Consider the following 15,678-nt stretch of genomic DNA (forward strand, 5'->3'; position numbering starts at 1 on the left):
TGTGGGTTGAGTTACTAGTCCTCAAATCCTTGGTTGGAACAAACACTCTTGAGCCTTGGACAACTTGGGTGGAGACCAATATGGTGATCGTTATGTTTGACCGAGAGGTGGAATCACTGGTTGAGGGTTGAGATGGTTTCGCCTCTAGAAGCTGTAGTTTGGTTTTTTTGGATTTGTTTCATGAGATCTCACATTAATGCTTGGAACATGACACACGGGGTGATTGGATGAAAGAGAGATTTGGTTTAGCCTAGTTTATGGTTGGGTGGTTCATGGAAGTCCCATAACTAGTTTCATTTTGCATATGTTAATAAGAGCTTCTTTCCTCTTGTCTTTGACGGGTAAATATACTTGTTTATATGTGATATTTATGTCTGTTATATGATTTTTATTTGTATTGGTTATATGCTGGTTATGAGCATGTTATATGACACTGCTGATGTATGGCTTTCATCATGTTTGGATTTGTAAATGAATGAACAATGAATATATGACCTAATAGATGATAATTCAGCTAATGTGATAAGGCATCAATGCTTCTTAGCATTTCTCAGATAAGTATGAGACCCCTATGCTCAGATCTGTTGTTATGACTTGTAGAATGCATATTTGTGACATGTTTGACGAAATGCCTGTCATTGCTAGTAGGGGTCCAATCAAGTCTTCATTCAAGTATTTGCATTAGTATCGTTGTTTCGATGTTACTTTTCATTTTTGGAAGTTTCATGGAGTTCTGGGCAGTGGCCTTTGTCTTGGACCTGAAAAAGTGGCATATAATCTGTGGTCAATGGCTCTAAAATAGATGAAAAAGTCCCCAGTCACTTGCATTCCCTTGCTATGAGAGAGTTTATAGGGTGCCAATCGCATGCATGCCCATGTCATGGGAGCGATTGAGGCTCTAGTGCAGTGAAATGTCAATTTGTCTCACAGGTTGATCACCTGGAAAGGTTGGTTGGCTCCTGGAGGTTTTGTGACATGTGTAGAAGGTGAGATTGGGTCTGTTCTGTTGGTTCCACTTCCTTAACTGTACATGGAGAATTGAATCAGATCATAGTAGCCTCTCGTCACATGTTTACCCTAGCAAACTGGTTAACATGGGTAAATGTGGGAGGAGGGGGTTACAGGGGGTACCTGAAAATCAGGCATATCCCCTCTAAGGTCCTGAGAGCCATTAAAATAAGAAATCATCATTTTTTGAGAGATGTAATCAAGATCTACAAGAAACTTTAAGCTTGGAGCATCCTCTGACCCAAGCGAATTGGGAATACCTTATTGATTGCACATGGATACATTTTTAAATTTTGCATCCTCTTCTTCCTAGCCTATCCATTTCTTTGAGACGCGAGTTTATCCAACCCCTTCGGGGGCTAGAAGAAGGACTTCATAATTTTCAAAGGCTCTATCTCAAAGGATGAGTATAGTTTTATGGCCCCCAAATCCTTGTCAGGGGACATTGACATGGCATCCTCCCCTAAAACTAAGAAATGCTTAGGGTTTGAAAGGCTAAGACCAGAAAAAAGAGTATGATCGGACCCCCCCAAATTCATAGGGAGGGGCAAGGAAGAGGAACAAAAAGGATCCAAAGAACCCCACTCTCTCATTCATGTAGTTGAAATTTCGACAGAGTCTAGGCTTTAGAGCATCCATGATGTTGTGAGAAAGAACCCGAAGACAAGGTAGAGATGTCCATGCTTAGGATTGGATGCCCCACAGGGTAGACCATCTTGTGTGACAAGGACTAATGAAAACCATGTTTTTGAACACACAAAGTTGGGGTTTTCGAGTTACCTGGTACTAAACACCAGGGAGAAGCCAACCATTTGGGAGAAATTTCGAAATGTTACGTTTGATTAGGCTGACGAGCATCCTTTGTGCATGGACAATGTGAAGCATAGAAATTATTTGGGCACGCGGCCAACAAGTGCCCTGTCTCATGCCACTATAAACACCCAAATGAAACCCCCCAATAGTTAATTTGAAGCTTGTAAGTGAAAGAGCCCCAAGAAAGATCAAGTTCCACCAACAAACCACTACCATAATCAATCTCCACCAACACCCATGCCATCCTTTTGTCTAACTGCCCTCGTCCCAGTAGTAGAAATTACATATGCAATTTGTGATTTCCCTAATCGTTGATTCATTCCATGGTTCTAAAGGTAAGCCTCGCAACTTTGCCCACACAAACTTTATCCTTGGAATTTCCTTAAATAGATTGAACCCTGCACTCCACCTTTGCAATAAAAGAAAAACCCTACCCTTAACCCAAAGAGACTGCAAAATTTGTTCAGAATCTTAAGAACTAAGAAAATTGAAACAGAACCACCCATTGAAAAAAATACTCACCTCTGGCTAATATTTCAGTAGCTAGATTCAACACAAGTTTTGACATGTTCCTTTGTCATCCTAAGTTTTAATCTTTCAATATTCTCCCAGAATGACCCCGCACCAAGTAAAAGAGGTTTTTCCCCACCACCCACTTATGTGGCTTATGTTTCTTCTTTGTAAAACCTACCATTGGTGGCACATGTACCTGAAACATAGCATCACCAACATGAGCCTCACTACCATTAGCCTCCAGAGATTTCCATGGGACAGATGAAGTGACCGATTGTGTTGTGTGTCGAGAAAGAGCCTCTTGTTCTGTAGGATGGTAATCTCAATCAACGTCTTTGATGAGTGAGACGACATCTCTTACATGTCCCTAGGTGTCCACATAGGATGAAAAAACGCAATCCGGATGGAGATTCTGAGTGATGCCATAAGGTCCATGACAACGATCTCGGAGGGAAAAGGAATGATGATGCTTAGTGGGAGAAAAAACCAGTTGTACTTAATAAGAAATGTCAATGAAAATATATCAAGAAGATCTACAACCATCGAAATATCCCATCCATAAATGGCAAGTGCAGGAGATATAAAAGAAACTTCACCCGGGTTGTGGTGCCCCTACCAATCCAAACAATAGGATTGATTACACCAATCGATGAACATATCCAGTGTGCAAACTCAACCAATGTTGAATGTATGACAAGAACTAAACTTCCTATTCCACCTTCCAAAAGTGAATCGAAATTATTCGGCAAGTATCTCTGATAGACCTCCTGTAACCAATAGAAAAAAAAAACTTACGTACCCCTCTCGATCCTAGGAGACCTTATATGAAGAGCACCACTCGAAACAATAACTATATTGGCAACTTCACACCCCAGTAGAATCCTAAAATTATGAATAAAGATATTAAACCCAACAACACCAACATCTACACCAAACTAGACTGCATCCAATCCACCTTTCACCGAGCTTACAACCAAAATTATGACCACGATAATTCTTCTTCACACCACTCTCTATGACCACATCTTTACTTCGATATCCTCTTCTGTCATAAGCTATTGTAGTGGTTTTAGATGCTGCATGCTGAGAATATCAACCTCTGCTCAACGTTGAATTTGCATCGAGGATTCATGTAATCTGAAGCTGCTAAAACGCATACAAAACTATTGTACTACACAACAACGAAGTCTACAATATTATAATCCCCTTTACTAATCTTGATAAAAATGGAAATGTTGTATTAAAATAAGTAAAACCCACTGGTCAACTCTACGAAAGAGAGTCTGAACCAAGAGAGTCTGGCTCTGCAGAATGCTCTACATTGTTCATGTACATCACATATTATAGAGTAATCATGGTTTTAGGGAAGTTAAAATAATAACATAAGAAATAGAAACTAATTCATATCTTGAGGTCACGTGAACCAAATCACACTATTCTAGGATATTCTCCATTATCTTCAACACTTCCCCTTAATGGAGAAGGGGTTCACAAATATGCCTAACATCTCCCTAAACATTTCAAACATAAACCTGCCAAGAGGCTTACTGAAAATGTCTGCAACATTATCACATGTATTACAATATACCAAATGGATTTCTTTAGATTGCACTTTCTCCTTGACGAAGTGGAATTGTGTATCAATATGTTTAGTGTTTTTGTGGAACACCAGGTTATTAGCAAGTTTGATTGAACTCTGATTGTCGCATCTGATTATTGTTGCATCTATCTGTTCTTCCCCGACATCCTGGAAAAGTCTTCGCAACCAAACTGCCTCACACGTTGCTACACACATGGCTTGATACTCTGCTTCTGTTGAGGACAAGGAGACTGTGTTCTACTTCTTGCTGCTCCATGTGATCACCCCAGATCCAATGCTGAATGCATAACCTGTTATGGATCTGTGATCATCTACATTTCCAGCCCAATCTGAATCTGCAAATCCTGTCAATCTAACATCAGAAGAGTCAGTGTAAATAATATCGTAATCTACAGTACCTTGTAGATACCTCAAAACACTTTTCGCTGCATTCCAATGGCTTTCAAGTGGCTTGGACATATATTGGCTTAGCACACTGATTGCATAAGCCAAATCTAGTCTAGTGGTGGTTAGGTAGATTAGACTCCCAACCAGCTGTCTGTAAAGTGTCACATCTGCCTCCTTTGAGCCATCTTCACTCTACAGTTTGATGTTCTGTTGTAATGGTACTGTTGCAGGCTTACACTGATCCATCCTAAATCTCTCTAATAGGCCTTTGACATACTTTCCTTGGGACATAAATGTTTGTATTGAATCTCTCTAGATCTCAAGACCCAAACAGTATCTTAATTCTCCAAGGTGTTTCATTTTGAATACCTGTGACATATGTTTCTTGATTTCTTTGATCAGATATGTAGCATCACCTGTAATAATCAAATCGTCTACATACAGGGAAATCATCACTATGTGCCCTTGTTCATCTTGCATGGTGTAAAGATTAGGGTCATTTTTGCTTCTGTTGTAGCTGGCTTGCAGAAAAAATCAGTCAATCTTTTCATACCAAGATCTGGGTACTTGCTTTAGTCCATAAAGTGCTTTCTTCAATCTACAGACTAAATGTTCTTTCCCTTTCTAGACAAACCCTTTAGGTTGCTCTAAATAAACCTCCTCTTTTAGTTCTCCATGTAAAAATGCAGACTTTACATTTAGTTGGTGTATCATCCAATTTTTCCTAGTAGCTAAAGAAATTAACATTCTGATGGTGTTTAGTTTAGCTATAGGGGCAAAGGTTTCTTCATAGTCTATACCTTGTTTTTGTGAATACTGCTTTGCTACCAATCTAGCTTTTCATTTTTCTATGGTTCCATCTGCATTAATCTTTGATTTGTATAACCATTTACAACCTATGGTTTGTTTTCCTTTAGGAAGTTCAACTAGTTCCCAAGTGTTGTTCCTGATTATTGATTCATATTCCTGTTCCATGGTTGTTTTCCATTCTCTACATTCATTTGCTTCTTTATAACTAGAAGGTTCAACCACATTCATCATACTAGTTATAAAAGCATTTTCCCTATATCTTGCAGGCAATTGAGCTTTCCTACCTGATCTCCTGAGAGGTGGGGTAGCCTCAAACCTTGTCTGATCATCATTCTCTTTTTCTTCCCATTGTTGCTGCTGCTGTATCTGCTGTTGTTGTTGTTGCTGCTGCTGTTGTTCATCTTCTGCCTTTGTCTATTGCTGATCCTAATTGTTTTCTGCTTCTTCTTCCACCAAGTACGGAATATCCCATTCCTCATTGTGCTCATCAGATTCTTCATGATCCTGTTCATGGAATTTGACATCTCTACTAACAAAAAATTTTGTGAGTAGAGGGATTAAATAATCGATAACCTTTATTTTGTGAACAATACCCTATAAAGGTACATCTGATGGCTTTGGAATCCAGTTTTCTTCTGTCTTCCTTTGGAATATGGGCAAATGCTTTAGACCCAAATACTCTAAAATGTTTTATTGCAGGCTTAAATCCATATAATGCTTCATAAGGAGTTTTAAACTCAAGACTCTTTGTAGGACTCCTATTTTTCAAATAAACTGCAGTATTCAATGCTTCAGCCCAAAAACCATTCGAAAGATTCTTACCTTTTAACATGCTCCTAGCGCATTCCACCAGTGTTCTGTTCTTTCTTTCAGTTAATCCATTTTGCTATGGAGTATGGGGTATTGTGAACTATTGCAATATTCCATGGTCTTTACAATACCTGATAAGCTCATCTTTCTTGTATTCTCCCCCTTGATCGGACCAGAGAATTTTTATCTGTTTCCCTGTTTGGCTTTCAATCATGTTTTTGAATTTCTTAAAGTTATCAAATGTGTGACTCTTCTTACTCAAGAAATATACCCAAGAAAACTTTGTGCAGTCATTAGTAAATAGTAAAAAATATAGTGCACCTCTTAATGATTTTGTTTTCATCGGTCCACACAGGTCTGTATGCACTAATTCAAGTATATCCCTTTGTTTCTTTTCTACTCGAACAGGGAATTCTTCTCTATGCATTTTTCCTAATGTACACGCATCAAAATCATTATGTACTTGCTTTAGCATAGGAAGATCTCTTACCATTTCCTTCTTCTGTAGTAACAGCAAATCATTGTAGTTGATATGGCCAAACCTCTGATGCCATAGCTCTTCTATAGTCAAACTTGTAGCTGTCAAGGCTCGAACTGGTGTAGGTCTTACATCCAACTTGTACAGACCTCCTGTAGCAATTATCTTCATGCCATCTAGCAGATCTTTAATATAACAATTAGATTTCAAAAATTCAACTTTAAGATCTTGATCTGTGATCATGGATATAGAAATCAAGTTCTTTGTGACACCAGGCACATACATGACATTATGAATTTGGTTTACATTACAATTAAGTAGAATGACAAAAATTTTCCCACACCCTTTGATCTGATGACTTCTATCATCACCTAGGTAAATCTGTGCTCCTTCGTTGATTTCTTTAAAATATTTGAACCAATGTTTGTTCCCTGTTATATGTGTTGATGCTCCTGAATCTACATACTAGATGTCTGCATCAACATTCTCATCAAAATCTACCATAAACAATCTGAAATTCTGCACATGATTTTCATTCGCGAGATGACCTGCATGTCATTTCTGCTTCTGTTGTTCTTCATGATATTTCTTCTTCTTGCACTCCCTGGCAATATGACCAAGTTTTCCGTAATAAAAACATTTAATTTCAAAGTTGTTTCTATTCGGATGCATACCTTGGGTCTGATTCGGTCTTTTCTGTGAATGTCCTCCATTTTGCTGTTGCAGATTTCCTTTCCCTTTGAAGAAGTTCTTCTTCGCCATCAATGCAAGATCGGCACTCTAGGGCTTCAGAGTTGATCTTCTTTCTTCTTCTTGCATCAATATTCCTATGAGTTCTTCAAACTTCGGGATTTTCTCTCTCGCATTTATCCCAGTGATGAACATTTGGTAGTCATTGGTCACACCATTCATGGTAATTGTTACAAGATCTGTATCATCAACTGTATGACCAATGTCTGCCAATTTGTTCTTTAGATCTTTGATCCTTGCTATGAAGGCAACAACTGTTTCATTCTCCTTCATCTTTAGGGATAAGATCTTGCTCTTTAGATATAGAAGACGATTTGATTTCCTGATCTCATACAAATCCTTCAGAATTCCCCAGATCTTGTTAGCTGTCTTACACTCTCTGATGTGTGGTATGATGTAGTCTTTTACTAACATATTCAATAATGTCTTTGCTCTACCTTCTCGCTTCTCCCAATCTGGGATTGATGTTGATCCAGCCGCTAGCTTATCCCTATTTACAATTGTCCAAGCACTCTGCACTTCTAATAGAGTCTGAATCTTGAATTTCCAATTTGCATAATTGGAACCATCGAGCTTGTTATGCTCATTCAAGCATGCTTCAAACATATTATTATTCATCTTCGCGATTTACACAAAAAAAATTTGACAGATAAAAGAAGATGTTAGATTTACTCCAGATCTGTGACAAAGACAGATCACTGATCTTCAATGATGCTTGATCTCACAACACACCCGCAGATCACCGTGGCTTCCTTCACAGCCTCCATACAACCTTCTGTTGTCAGCCTCTACAACCTTCTCCAAGATGTAGCCTTCTCTCGGCCTCCACAGAGCCTTTTTGTTGTTTACATGATCGTCACAGATATACACCACTTATTTGAGACGTCGTCACAGATGTACACCACTTATCTACAACGTCGTCGTAGCTATCTGAGTAATTGTCACGTTTATTCTCCTGAAACCTGTGACGATTTCTGTTTAGTCGCACTCTCCTCTCCGCTTACAAGATCCTCAGCCCTGACACTTTGATACCATGATAAAAATGGCAATGTTGTATTAAAAGAAATAAAACCCACTGGTTAGCTCTACAAAAGAGAGTCTACAAAAGGCTCTACATTGTTCATGTACATCACACATTAAATAGTAATCATGGTTTTAGGGAAGTTAAAACAATAACCTAAGAAATAGAAACTGATTTCTATTATGAAGTCACGCGAACCAACTCACACTATTCTAGGATATTCTCCATTAGCTTCAACAAATCTCTACCACTCCACAATGGCCTTCACCTTACTCTACTCATTTTTTTTTTCTCTAAGAAATCTTGCTTGGAGCAATTTTAAGGGCATAAATTGTCTTGTCAGAGATTGGATCACTCCACTTAACCATTGGATCAAATTCTCAAAATTCTGGATAAAAATTCCCACTTAACTGTTAGACCATATCCCAGGATTCCAGATGAAAATTCTCTTCTTCATGGCATTTTTTAGATGGAAATTCTCTTCTTCATGGCATTTTTTATGTCAACTAAAATGAGGGCAATGAGAAAAAGGGCACAAACAAACAAGACTAACAACTGAGAGAGTTCTGCTGACATGGCATCACTGCTGTACTGGATAAAACAACAATGACCAAATACGATAAAAACTCTGGCTGATGCCCTCCGCCCTGATGGTGTCGAGTTATGGAAATCTACCTTATCTTTCTTGGCCATCTTTTCCTCTGCAAGAGATGAAGCGCTTCTCCACTGCAACCTGCCTTGTAGTTTAAGTGGGTTGGAGCATAAAGGGCCAAGGGCCGAAGCTCCACATGGCTTGCAGTATCTACGTTGGTAGGATGTATCATATTGCCTTTGAGCGTACCGCAAACTTTTCAGGCGTGGGAGCAAGTCCGCCTTCAACGAGAAATTATGAAATACATGTAATCACGTCATGGCCGTATTGCGACTTGGACGTATATAGGTTTAAACTTACTGGGCTGTTTTTTAGCTATGTATAGCTGACTTTTCCTTAATATGTTCACGGCATTCTGTAATCAGCAATTTTATAGTTGTGAGGTGTGATATCACAGTTTTACTAGTATTTTTAGTGTTCTTATGTTGATTGTGATTTTAAAATTAAAAATATCGCTCTGAAAAACCAGAATTGTGTAAATCTTAGATTCCAAGGTATTTCAAAAATCTAAATAATTTAACAACATCTTTTTAAACCCAAGCTGGATGATATCACCTACTTAATCTCTGAATGGCGTCACTTCAGTTTCCAACTTTCCAGTAACAGGGCAAGCAAGCACTACTACAGGTCTAAATTTTGCAAGCTTGAAATGATTATGTGAACCATTTAATATTGGAACTAATGCATAGGTGGTTAGTGTGATGATTAAATGTTTATCAATTAAATATATATATATTTGAGTGCGTATGTAATATTTAATAATTAAACCTAAAATAATGCAATCGTTCAAATTGCAAATTATTACAGTAAATTCAACAGTGTTGCGTTAGAATATCATCAAGCAACAATTACGATGACCCAAATATTTAATAATTAAACAGAAAATAATGCAATCATTCACATCGCACATTACTACAGTAAATTCAGCAGTTTTGCTTTAGTATATCATCAATCAACAATTACTATGACCCAACGATTAATTAGAAAAATGTTTTAAAAAATCCGGATACACTCTGACTTAGGAGAATTGGAAAATTGATCAAAGAAAATCACGAAAATTACCATGGCCACTTTCGTTTTAGATATAAAGTATATAGACAACCTACAGACTCCATCACAGTTGCAAATGTCCAATAAACCTGCAAGAAACCTATATGCATATTAATGAGTTATTTTAATTTGTATTATTATTTTTTTTTATAAATATTAAAAATTGATTGTTTTATTGTTTTATTTATGGGTTATTATAATATTTTTTTCAATAAATAAGATAATAGAAAAACAAGAAATCAATGATTAATATTTACCTTTTCTATATTTCCAAAATTATTTTAAATTTATATCATAAATGTCATATAGATTTATGCTCAACTCAAATTTTTAAAATGGTAAAGTTTATTTCTATCCCTCATATTACAAACTTCTCAATTTGACAATAAAACATGGTTTCCCTAAGCCTTGAGGGCAAAATCTTATAGTCCCCATCTTTAAAAGTGAGATAAAAACATTTCCTCCAACTATAAGACCACTATGATTAGCCACATTTTAGCCAAATTATATGGGCTCATTTTGGAAAACAAGGTTAGCCTATGGCTCGAAAGCCATGGTAAAAGAGCTAAAGGGAAAACTAACTTTAGGAGACATCACTCAACTACTAAACATCTTGTCACTCTTAAAGAGACCAATACTGATTAGCCACATTTTAGCCAAATTATATGGGCTCATTTTGGAAAACAAGATTAGCCTATGGCTCGAAAGCCACCGTAAAAGAGCTAAAGGGAACACTGACTTTAGGAGACATCACTCAACTACTAACCATTTTTTCACTCTTAAAGAGACCACTGCCGAAGAATGTCGCAATAGTAGAACTAATCTCTTATGTTGTTTTATTGACTTTCAAAAATATTTCGACACAGTTCCTCAAGATAAGCTACGGAAAAGACTTGAACATATAATGGTTCCTCTTAGTTGAGGGTTGCTATAATTCGATGATCTAAGAGTGTTGTCTCCAAGCATACAACCACCGAGGGTTGGTCTAAAGAAATTATATGCAATATCAGTGTTAAGCAAGGGTATCCCCTATCCCCTACCCTTTTTGGCATTTACATTTGTAAGCGAAAAAATTGTTTGGAAGTTGCGAGATGCAATGTCCCCAAGCTCACTAGTATGGCCATTACTCTTATCCTTATGACGATATTGTCCTCCTAGCCATAAGCCACGATTATCTCGAAAAGCAGCTTAAAATCTTCCTATTGGGTTGTTCTATATTCTTTCCACGACTAGCCCACGTAGTTAACCGGGGGTTAGAAGGGGGGCAGAGCCCCCCATTCTTTGCATAGCAGGAGGTCACAGGGGGTTTGAGGGGTACTTGTAACACCACTTTATGGGATCCAGGGTAGTGCCCTAGAAAATTTTGGCTATGGACCCTATGTTAGGTTGGGCGGACCCACCTATGGTTTTGTGCATGATTTTTGCACATGGTTATTGGACACAATGGTTTTCAGTCCATGGTTTTGGACACGATGGTTTTTGGTCCATGGTATTGGATGCTTCAGCATGCATAAATATGTATTTTAACATTGAAAGGAATATAATAAAAATCAAGCTAGTAGTCCCGGTTTTTGGATCCAGGGGAAAATATCTATGTATATGTGTTTTATGTGTTATTCTCTCACATTGTTTATTTTCTGTGTTTTAGAATTCGTATGTAGGTAATTTCTATACAGGGTTAAAACCTACACCTCCATGATTATTGCTCCATAATGGTATGATTTTTAATACCGACAAGACTAATGTGATGATAATTAAATCCAAAAATATCAACTCTGATAATTTTATCTATGATACCAATTACTTGGAGAAGGTTTCTTCATACAAATATTTAGGTATTGACATTCATCATCAACTCGACTAGAATTATAACATTGAAAAAATTACTATTGGAGGCTAGAAAGCTTATTATAAGCTTGAAAATAATTGTAAGTCAACTGATATTTAGGTTTAGAGTAAAAAAAATCCTCTTTGAGACTCTTGTCACCCCTGTTATTGTATATGGTTGTGAGGTTTGGGGTTGTAGTATATCTAGAGAATTACGGAGGGAGATCGAATTGATCCAAAATAAATTTATAAGATACAACCTCATTATTGAAGGAAATACTCCCTATCCTATCCCCTTGATTGAAGCTAGCCTTTCCCTCATTGAAAGCATGGCTATGTTTAGGTACTTGATGTATAAGAAGAAGCTTTACACATGGAAGCCAAGATGTTCCACAAAATTGCTTCTAACTCTAGTTAAAAACCCCACCTCTAGCTCAAACAAGGATGACATAAGGATGCCCATTCTTGGCTCAACCATTTGGGGGATAAAGGAGAAGACCATATTGGAGAATAAGGATAGTATTAAAAATACTATTACCTCCAATTTTAAGGATAAATTATGGGATGCTAAGGAGCTAGAGGGGAAAAGGAAGATGAGATATTATAAAGAGGTAATCAACCCCACTCTTGCTAACTTAGCTTTTTGTCTTGACCACTGCCAAGAAGAAAATGAACATTGTGAAGACAATAACTAATTCTCATGAGCTTCAAAGTGAAATTGGGTGTTGGTCTATTCCCAAAACAACTTGGGATGAAATAATTTGTCACCTTTGCAATACTAAGAGGGTTGAAGATGAAAAACACTTTCTCTTGGATTACCAGGCTCTTACTCAGCTTCGTTCTCATTTCCAAAACATCTACCACACTACCAACCATTTTGACTTGTTAAGGCAACAAAATTATAGTGATCTAGGCACACTTATTTCCCCTTTTTTTTATATTAGAAATAAAAATACTAGCAATTGATCCTAAAGGTGCAAAGATACACCAAAGGAACAAAATATTTTGGAAGATCATATTGAAAAATCAAATCACTAAATATAATGGAACAAATATTAGATAAAATACTATTTGAATTTTATTTTGAGAAAACTCTACGAGAAATCTTCTATTTTAGTTGTTTCTTAATTGTTGATAGAAAATTTATGGTTACAACATTTGATTATGCCTAAAGTAACATGATTGATGGAAAATTAGGTAGGTAAATAGGTAAATGCCCACACAATTTATAGAATTCCTTATTTAATTCTTGGAGTATTGAAAAATTCCTGGTTTAGTATACTGCTATGTTGGGAAAGACAAATTGTGAAGACAAAATGGATTATTTTTTACACTATAGATTTCACCAGTCTAGTTAGTACAACTTAGAGCATAACTTCAAAGAGTTAGACAAAAAAATCGGTTGTCACGTTGAATTTCATCCAAGATACGAAGTATCCCATTCTCAATGCTATGGATTTGCTAACTGCAAACAACTTCGTCCATTTACGGAGCACTGCTTCGTCGAAGGTAAATAATAACATTTATTAGACACCATGTTATACATCAACGTGGCGAAGACCAAATACGAAGGATAAGAATTGAATGCATTTTTAATCACAATGATACATATTTATAATACATTGGAGTGACCCTTGGTTTCATATTCCAAGTGGTCTCTTGGACTCCCTTTGATTGTTCAACTTCCACACCTTTACCCTTAGCAGATTAGGTGTCCAACATTTCCCCCCTTAATCCGAAGGGGTATGTATGAGTCCAAGAAGAGATTTGTAATACAAAATGTTCAAAAATTTCCATGGCAACACTACGCTGAATGTGCTCTCTAAATTGTTGGTATAAGGGGGTGGTTTAAGGACGACCACCAACACTGGAACGCTTAGTGAAGTTCCTAGAACTCTTCCAAGTCTGGCAAGAAGCTAAAGTCTTATGCTAGAGGAAGTGTCCCTAATGCTTTAGAGAGGGAGACCTTCAACATGGAAAGGGGAGGTCTATAACCTGTGGTGGTTTAAGGATGACAACCAACTGTGGAATGCTTAATGTAATTCCTGGAACTCTTCCAAAAATGGCAAGAAGCTGAAGTCTTCTGCTAGAGGAAGTGTCCCCATTTATTTGAAGAGAGAGAAGCTCAACCTAAAAAGGGAGGTCTCGTCCTGCATATATGGTTTAAGACTGACCACCAAAAAAATGGCATGCTCAGGGGCATCTTTGTCTCTGGCTACAACTCTGAATTTGGTATGGAAAGTTGTGGCTTAGTCTCTCTTGATGTGGATTTGAAGCTTGTATATGACTGTCACTTCCTCCCCTATCAGATACAAGGTTAGAAGATGAAGAGATATCAACTGCAAGACTTTTCAATATTCAAGAACAAATCTTTTTGTATGAAAGAAATATCGTCTTGGTTGTTGAAGCCCATTACCAAGAAGCTATCCATCCAAGATGAATCTTTGTTCTTGCAGGAGGCTTGTTTTTTAAGCATCTGTGTGAAGAATGAGTATGTTTACCACAATTCTTGCACGGATGAAGATCAAAACAATGATCTTTCACATGGCCAACTCTGTCACAATGTTGGCATTTAACATTCTGTTGTTGTTGTTGTGGAAGGGTAGAAACTGGAACATATGAAGGTGTATCATCATGAAGGAATCCAACACTCAGAAACCGAATGGCCTTTGAGTAATATGGAATATGAAATGACACATCCTTTTCATATCCGAGACGAATTTTGTGCTTGTTATAGACAAGCTCTTCCCAAGGTCTAATGATAGGCTTAGGAAGTGTATACTAAACTTATGCTTCTGCATTCAAATTTTCTCTTTTATTGGGTTCAGTGATCTGAACAATTTCTGGCTACTGCTTATAGTCAACTTTGGACTCATAAATGGGATTATTCAGAACAAAAAAAAGTTCGGAATCATGACTACGTTGTTGTAGCTCCTCTTGTTGTAGTAGAGATTCAATCTACAAAAAATATATATTTTCTTGTGCATTTTGTAGACAGATTTGAATATATGTGAGAGTGTATTTGTTGACATTAACTATTCTTTCAGTAGTAGACATGAATTAAGTTCTCAATAAATCTAGCAAAGGGTTAATATGAGCCATGTTGGTAATCCCATGCTTAAACAATCAACGAATCACATAATAATAAGGATGAGAAATACTCACTAGCTATGTCTTCAAGAAAATATCATCACTTAAGGATGTAGGCTCTTCAAATGTGCCTCCGTACATAATATGGCCACCAAAACAATATATACTCTAACATACCATATGGCTCAATTCACAAAATAATTATGCACCATGCTACATATATTAAAACTTCAATGCACTTTATGGGCTATATTATTGGCTTTTATAGAAAATGCAACAAGCACCACTCGCACTCTAAGTTATTTATATCAATCTTATGCATTGACATGTCATGGTTCAGCCTCAACCAATGCATATGAAGAGTGAAAGAATAGCAATGACAATTTTAGCATCAACTGACTCTAAATAATGAAATGACCCTCTATAAATGCACCCAAATGATTAACTACAAAGAGCCTTCGTGAATTGAGCACAACAAGGAGGCAAAAACTTACTGATACCAGAACAAATCAAATTTCAATGACGTCACAGTTTTGTGATTTCATTAATTGACCCAGATACGAATGATTGTCATCTGATGTGAAATGTATGCCTTGACTCGCATGTCCACAATGCGAGAGAGATAATTGTATCGATTTCGTCTGCTAATTTTTTCATGGCTCTTCATAGGATTTTAATCCTATATATTTTATTTTATGTGAAAAATATGGATAAATGGGATGGAGGTCTGAAAGGCTTGGTCGATTGTGGGTTAAAAACGATGATTTGGGCCAGATGTGGCCTCAGATCTAAATGTGGGAGCCTGAATGAGTTTTGGAGAAGAGGGGTTGCAATGGCTGGAGGGTGTTCTGCCTCATAAATCAATAGTA

At 37.1% G+C, this 15,678-nt stretch overlaps 1 pseudogene; it reads left to right on the forward strand.

Moving 5' to 3' along the window:
• LOC149227031 (uncharacterized) overlaps positions 1–9,093 on the forward strand; it is a 29,213-nt pseudogene extending 20,120 nt beyond the window's left edge.
• Positions 9,094–15,678: the final 6,585 nt, after the last annotated feature.

This window comes from Pinus tabuliformis, chromosome J, assembly GCF_031772625.1.
Source record: "Pinus tabuliformis cultivar Carrire ecotype Pingquan chromosome J, CPIR1, whole genome shotgun sequence".
Lineage (NCBI taxonomy): Eukaryota > Viridiplantae > Streptophyta > Pinopsida > Pinales > Pinaceae > Pinus > Pinus tabuliformis.